Source organism: Schistocerca gregaria, chromosome 1 (assembly GCF_023897955.1).
Source record: "Schistocerca gregaria isolate iqSchGreg1 chromosome 1, iqSchGreg1.2, whole genome shotgun sequence".
Taxonomy (NCBI): Eukaryota; Metazoa; Arthropoda; class Insecta; order Orthoptera; family Acrididae; genus Schistocerca; species Schistocerca gregaria.
The window spans coordinates 887176790-887183566 of record NC_064920.1 but is presented as its reverse complement, the minus strand read 5'-3'; the positions used below and the strand labels follow the sequence as shown (position 1 = coordinate 887183566).

The 6777-nt window shown below is 41.0% G+C and overlaps 1 non-coding gene across 1 annotated transcript; it reads left to right on the top strand.

The window, feature by feature from the left end:
* The first annotated feature begins 3589 nt into the window (after positions 1-3589).
* Trnag-ucc (transfer RNA glycine (anticodon UCC)) lies at positions 3590-3661 on the top strand. Its single transcript has one exon. It is a non-coding gene; the product is annotated as a tRNA-Gly (tRNA).
* Positions 3662-6777: the final 3116 nt, after the last annotated feature.

Sequence of the window (6777 nt, the reverse complement as noted above, 5' to 3'; positions counted from 1 at the left end):
TTAAATGAACAGGAGAATGCAGATAAGTGGAAAGAGTACGCTGAAGGCGTCTATGAAGGTGAAGACTTGTCTGATGACGTGGGAGCAGCGGAAATAGGAGTCAATATAGAAGAGCTAGGGGATCCAGTATTACAATAAAAATTTAGAAGAGCTTTGGAAGACTTAAGATCAAATAAGGCAGAAGAGATGGATAACATTCCATCAGTGTGTGGGATGTATGTGTCTGGCGACGTACCATCTGACTATAGAAAAAACATCTACACCATTCCGAACATTACAAGAGCCGACAGTGCCAGATGTATCATACAATGAGCTTAACAGCTTATGCATGACAAGGATAATATACGAAGAATGGGAAAGAAAACTGAAGGTGTGTCAGATGACGATCAGTTTGGCCTTAGGAAAGGGAAAAGCACCAGAGAGGCAATTCAGATGTTTCGGTTGATAATGGAACGAAGACTATAATGGATTTGTCGATCTGGTAAAAGCTTTCGACAGTGTAAAATGGTGCAAGATGTTCGCAATTCTGAGAAATATAGCAGAAGGCTACAGAGAAAGAAGGTAATATACATTATGTACAAAAACCAATAGAGAACAATAAAAGTGGAAGACGAAGAACGAAGTGCTCGGATTAAGAAGGGTGTAAGACAGGGATGTAGAACTTCGTCCCCTACTCTTCAGTCTGTACATCTAAGAAGCAACGACGGAAATAAAAGAAAGATTCAGGAGTGGAATTAAAATTCAAGGTAAAGGATATCAATGAAAAGATTCTCTGATTAACAGTTTAATGAGTAAAGAACATGAATTGAAAATAAACTGATGAGAGGCGAAAGTAATGAGAAGTAGCATAAATGAGAACAGCGAGAAACTTAACGTCAGGATTGATTGCCATGAAGTAGATGAAGTTAAGGAATTCTGCTACCCAGGGAGCAAAATAACCTATGACGTACGGAGCAAGGAGGACATCAAAAGCAATCTCGGACTGGCAAAAAGAGCATTTATGGCCAAGAGAATTTTACTAAGAGTCAAACATAGGCCTTAATTTGAAGAAGAAATTTCTGAGAATGTACGTTCAGAGCACAACGTTGTGTGATAGAGAAACATGGACTGTGGGAAAACCGGAACAGAAGAGAATCTAAGCACTTGAGATGTGGTGCTACAGACGAAAATTGAAAAATAATTGTACTGACAAGACAAGGAATGAGGAGGTTCTGCGCACAATCGAAAAGGAAAGAATATCTTACTAGGAGAAGGGATACGATGATAGGACTTCTGTTAATACATCACGGAATGACGTCCATGGTACTGAGGGAGCTCTCCATACCCTACTGCGCCTCTATCTGTCCATATTACTTCCCCCATCTTTCTGCCCATATCCTCCTCTGCCTCTCTCTGTCCATCTCCTCCTCCTTCGTTTCTACATATGTCTGTCTCCTCCACCTTCTCTCTCTCTCTCTCTCTCTCTCTCTCTCTCTCTCTGTGTGTGTGTGTGTGTGTGTGTGTGTGTGTGTCAATCTCCTGCTTCCCTCACATCTCCTGAACTATTTGTCGTACAGTGATATAATTTTATAGGTACATTCAGTAGCATACGTGAATGTTGTTTGCTGAATGTGTTTGGAATACAGTTAGTAGCAAAGACGTGACAAATGTAAATGTTACTGATGTCATACATGACGCAACACTTTTACTGCATGAACAGCGAGAATATAGTAAGCGATAAACTTTTTTCTTCCATCATTTTGTGAGGGTTGTCGACGAGAGGAAGTTTTTTAAGAGTTGAAATTACGTGTACAGTTTGTTGCAGGTCACTGAGGTCTCTCGCTCTCAAATGCTGGACAGTGTATATAAAAGGTAGGCTATACATTATGCAACCTGTACGTTATCCAACATATAGTGTGGAAGTGTGGAGTAGACTCATTGAAGATTGTACAAGCATTATATTATTTACTTTGAATCGTACCACATAACACATTTCAACTAAGAAAAGCATTTTAAAAACCATGATAAAGTTCAAAACTCAAATGCTAAACAGATTTTTCAGAGAATAAGCATTTTTCCGTAATACACGCAATATTCGTCAGATCTTATTGTACTATATATATATATATATATATATATTCCTAAAGTAGCCTATGTTCTTCCTTACTGAATTTCGTCGAAATCGGTTCAGTGGGTTAGCAATAATAAATTTAAATGTCTTGCCTGATGTGGCAGTTTTTCACATATTTCAATGTATATGACGTCATACATTCTGAACTGTGTGTGGTGCATAGAAATGATTTGGCAGGTATATTCAGTGGTGTATGTGAACACCGTCTGCAAAATGTGTCAAGAATGAAGTCAGTAGTTCAGAAGTAACTTATTAAGCTACGCTGAAGTTACTCTCTCCCACCCCCCCACCCCTCCCTCCCTTAAAAGATGTCTAATGATTATCAGGACATATTTTTTCCTTGATCCGATTTGGATGAACTGATGTCTCAAACTATACTCAAGTCACCTGCGAAAACGGCGTGATAATTCGTCTGGTAGCTTTAGAGAATAGCGTGCTCAATGATAAAGAGATATGAAAGACGGTTTTATAAATTTAGTGTTAGTCGAACTATAGATATCACTCCGGGGAATACAGTGGTCCTATTGAAGTTTGAAAGTGAAAATCAAAGCAAAAATTTATATACTAGAATTTATATGTTTTCACTTTCAGCTATTGTTAGTTACTGTACATAAATTAATATAAGATTTCAGATGGTAAAATTTAACTTTAATAATATTTGTAATGCTTATTTCTTTCCTAAATAATTTCATTGTATTTCTCAGTGTTACATAAAAACTGATGTAATTGATGCTGCGTACTCCTATGAAACAAAAAAATAAAAATAACAAGATAATATTGGATTTGAACACCAGGGCAGAAATTCAGAACTGTATTCTAGCTACTGCGTTACCAACTCGCTTCGTGTAACTCTGTGTGACCTGGTGCAAACATCATCGAAATATTGGTTCGTTTTCTCGAAAGTGTTGAGTATTGGCACCTAAACAAAGTAAGTTTCCCTTTATTTTCGCCCTATTTCACTAAGCGAAGTTTCGGCTCTATCAGAGGGCGCCATAGCGCGGGTTCCCAGTGTTAGTGCTGTTGTGCTATTTGTTCTTTACTGTATCACGTAACGAAGAATATCTTAATTTCTAAAGCACGGGGCATCATGAATGTCAAATCTCATTGAAGTAAAGACACATCTTAATACTTCTCACTGAATCGTTACAGTTGTCAAACGGCATCGCTTCGTAATTGATGACGTTATCTGCGCATTGTCAGCTTATTGTCTCTGCAGAGAGAGAGGACATATTATTATAAATGAGGACAGTACCTTTTACTGTCTTGTCAGTGGCTGTAATGAGAAATTTTGTTATGTGACTGCGCCTGGCAGATGACGGAGGACAGTTTTCAGTATTCCGGTAGCTAGCAAACGTAGAAGAAAAATACGTGCGCCGGAAAGACAACGACATATGTACGTACGTAAATACCAACAGAACATTCTCGGAATGAAGTAACATTTTGAATTTAAACTGCGCACCACATAAAGTTACGCAAGATGCGATGGTGGTGTAATGGTCAGCATAGTTGCCTTCCAAGCAGTTGATCCGGGTTCGATTCCCGGCCATCGCATTTATTTTAACTAATCAAGTTACCGTTGTACGTTCTGGTGGTTCAGCAAGATGAAACAAAACATCACATTTACCCATTGAAATTTGCCTAAATGTATTAAATAGCAACCTTATGTCTGACTTTTTTCTTACATTATGTTAAGTTGGTAGTAAACTCGTACATTTATTCAAATACAGGGTGAGTCACCTAACATTACCGCTGGATATACTTCGTAAACCACATCAAATACTGACGAATCGATTCCACAGACCGAACGTGAGGAGAGGGGCTACTGTAATTGGTTAATACAAACCATACAAAAATGCACGGAAGAATGTTTTTTAACACAAACCTACGTTTTTTTAAAAATGGAACCCCGTTAGTTTTGTTGGCACATCTGAACATATAAACAAATACGTAATCAGTGCCGTTTGTTGCATTGTAAAATGTTAATTACATCCGGAGATATTGTAACCTAAAGTTGACGCTTGAGTACCACTCCGCTGTTCGATCGTGTGTATCGGAGAACACTGAATTACGTAGGGATCCAAAGGGAACGGTGATGGGCCTTAGGTACAGAAAAGACTGGAACAGCACATTACGTCCACATGCTAACACCTTTTTATTGGTCTTTTTCACTGACGCACATGTACATTACCATGAAGGGTGAGGTACAGGTACACACGTGGTTTCCGTTTTCAATTACGGAGTGGAATAGAGTGTGTCCCGACATGTCAGGCCAATAGATGTTCAATGTGGTTGCCATCATTTGCTGCACACAATTGCAATCTCTGGCGTAATGAATGTCGTACACGCCGCAGTACATCTGGTGTAATGTCGCCGCAGGCTGCCACAATACGTTGTTTCATATCCTCCTTTAACGTACCCACAGAAAGAATTCCAGAGGTGTAAGATCAGGAGAACGGGCTGGCCAATTTATGCGTCCTCCACGTCCTATGAAACGCCCGTCGAACATCCTGTCAATGGTCAGCCTAGTGTTAATTACGGAATTTGCAGGTGCATCATCATGCTGATACCACATACGTCGACGCGTTTCCAGTGGGACATTTTCGAGCAACGTTGGCAGATCATTCTGCAGAAACGCGATGTATGTTGCAGCTGTTTGGGACCCTGCAATGAAGTGAGGACCAATGAGGTGGACGCCAATGATTCCGCACCATACATTTACAGTTCACGGTCTCTGTCGCTCTACCTGTCTGAGCCAGCGAGGATTGCCCACGGACCAGTAATGCATGTTCCGTAGATTCACTGCCCCGTGGTTTGTGAAACCCACTTCATCGGTAAACAGGTAGAACTGCAACGCATTCTCTGTTAATGCCCATTGACAGAACTGCACTCGATGATTAAAGTCATCACCATGTAATTGCTGATATAGCGACACACGAAACGAGTGAAAGCGGTGACTATGCAGTATGCGCATGACACTACTTTGACTCAGTCCACCGGCTCTCGCAATGTCCCGTGTATTCATGTGTGGGTTCATGGCAACAGCAGCTAACACACCAACTGCACCTGCTTCTCCTGTGACGGGCGTGTTGGGGACCCGTTTGCGTGCTACGACCATACCTGTTGCATACAGTTGGTGGTAGATGTTTTGCAATGTGCGGCACGTTGGATGCTCTCTGTCCGGGTACCGTTCTGCATACACCCTGCAGGCTTTAGCTGCATTTCGTCGAAACTCGCCATAGATGAGTATCATCTTCGCCTTTTCAGAGTTCGAATACACCACGGTCACAGTTCCTACAACACTACACTATCACAGACGTCTGGTAACGCGGTGTACTACAGTTGGTCTGCGCGCAGAGACGAATGCAGAATAACAATAGCAGCCAGCGCTACATGCGGACACTGCGACAGCTAGACCAAACCACAACAGTGCACTACAGCCACACTCGTAAACACGGTCGTCATCGTAAACATGTCCCTGCAGATAGTGCTCGCCGACCGTGGCCCGTGTTTGTTACAACACGCAACTGAACGTCGGAGGTTTCAAGCGTCAACTTCAGGTTACAATATCTCCGGATGTAATTAACATTTTACAATGCAATAAACGGCACTGATTACATATTTCTTTATATGTTCAGATGTGAGAACAAAACTAACGTGGTTCCATTTAAAAAAAAAAAAACGTAGGTTTGTGTTAAAAAACATACTTCCGTGCATTTTTGTATGGTTTGTATTAAACAATTACACTAGCCCCTCTCCTCACGTTCGATCTGTGGAATCGGTTCGTCAGTATTTGATGTGGTTTACGAAATATATCCAGCGGTAACGTTAGGTGACTCACCCTGTATATGAGTTTCGTCGAATGCGGCATACTCTTTAGGAAGAGAATGTCTTATTCGTAGTATGTGTTACGTGCGAAACTACACTAAGTTCTGAAATCAATGTAATGAAAGTTTATGTCATCCTTTTACAGGACAGAGATGACCGCTCCCGTTCTGACCATACACACAGTGAACGATGACGCATTGTCGATTTCTCCTTCATTCCTGCCTAGGCAGCAGCGGTCCTACGAGACCATCCTCGACGGCAGCATCTTTAAGAGGATGAGAAGCGTCTAGTAAGGACATACAGCATTTAATTCGGAAGCAATAAGGTTTAGCTTCTCCGAATCGCGGGTGTCCGATTTTGAGAAACGGTTATTTAGAAAATCAATTTCACTGCAGGAGATGTGTATGGATTACAGTTTTCCTTCCTTCAGAATGCAGTTTTTGTTGAAACAAACTCAAACCTACGCACAGTGCCAACGAATTATGGACAAGACTGAAGGATATTCTTGGATGAAATCATCAGAGTGTCACTCTCGATGGCTGTACTACATTTACGCACCGTCAGAACACACAATATTCCCATATAAATGTTAGATAACGAAATTCAATTGACATTGACGGCTTCTGGCAGGCTTTTCCAAATGAAGCAGGACTGCAGGAGTGTTAGGCAACGAATATCCATTTAAATGTCTTTAGCTGTGTTGAAGGGGACTCCATTCTAATAACAATAAAAAAAGTCCCCTCTTACAAAAATGTCTTGCATAAACGTGAAAGTTTTTCAGGTCCTGATCATGGACAACAGTTCAAAACTTGCGCCATGTGCGGGGCAAAGCTTGTCACTTA